Below are 259 nucleotides of genomic sequence, written 5' to 3' on the forward strand. Positions count from 1 at the left end.
TGTTTTTTTTGGTGTGGAAAATACAGAGGTCATGATCTCGGTGTCCTCAATGGTAGCTACAGGCGTGGATGCATGATGTGCCAATGTGAGTGTTTCACTGAAGTACAAAACTCAACTATCAGCACAATTTGTTTTATTACAAAGCCTTTATTAACTTTTTCTGACATATACATATAAAAAAAACATGCACGTTTGACCAGCAGGCTTATGCACAATGCAGAACGGCAACGAGACAAAAAAGGAAAAGAAACCATAGCAG

The 259-nt window shown here is 38.2% G+C and overlaps 1 protein-coding gene across 1 annotated transcript in view; it reads right to left on the minus strand.

The window, feature by feature from the left end:
* Positions 1-205: 205 nt before the first annotated feature.
* sgf29 (SAGA complex associated factor 29) overlaps positions 206-259 on the minus strand; it is a 27,303-nt gene continuing 27,249 nt past the window's right edge. The window contains exon 10 of the mRNA XM_083648819.1: positions 206-259. This exon is cut by the window's right edge and continues 1,360 nt beyond it. The gene's annotated coding sequence lies outside the window, so the exon portion shown is untranslated.

Source organism: Poromitra crassiceps (genome assembly GCF_964638095.1).
Source record: "Poromitra crassiceps genome assembly, chromosome: 13".
Lineage (NCBI taxonomy): Eukaryota > Metazoa > Chordata > Actinopteri > Beryciformes > Melamphaidae > Poromitra > Poromitra crassiceps.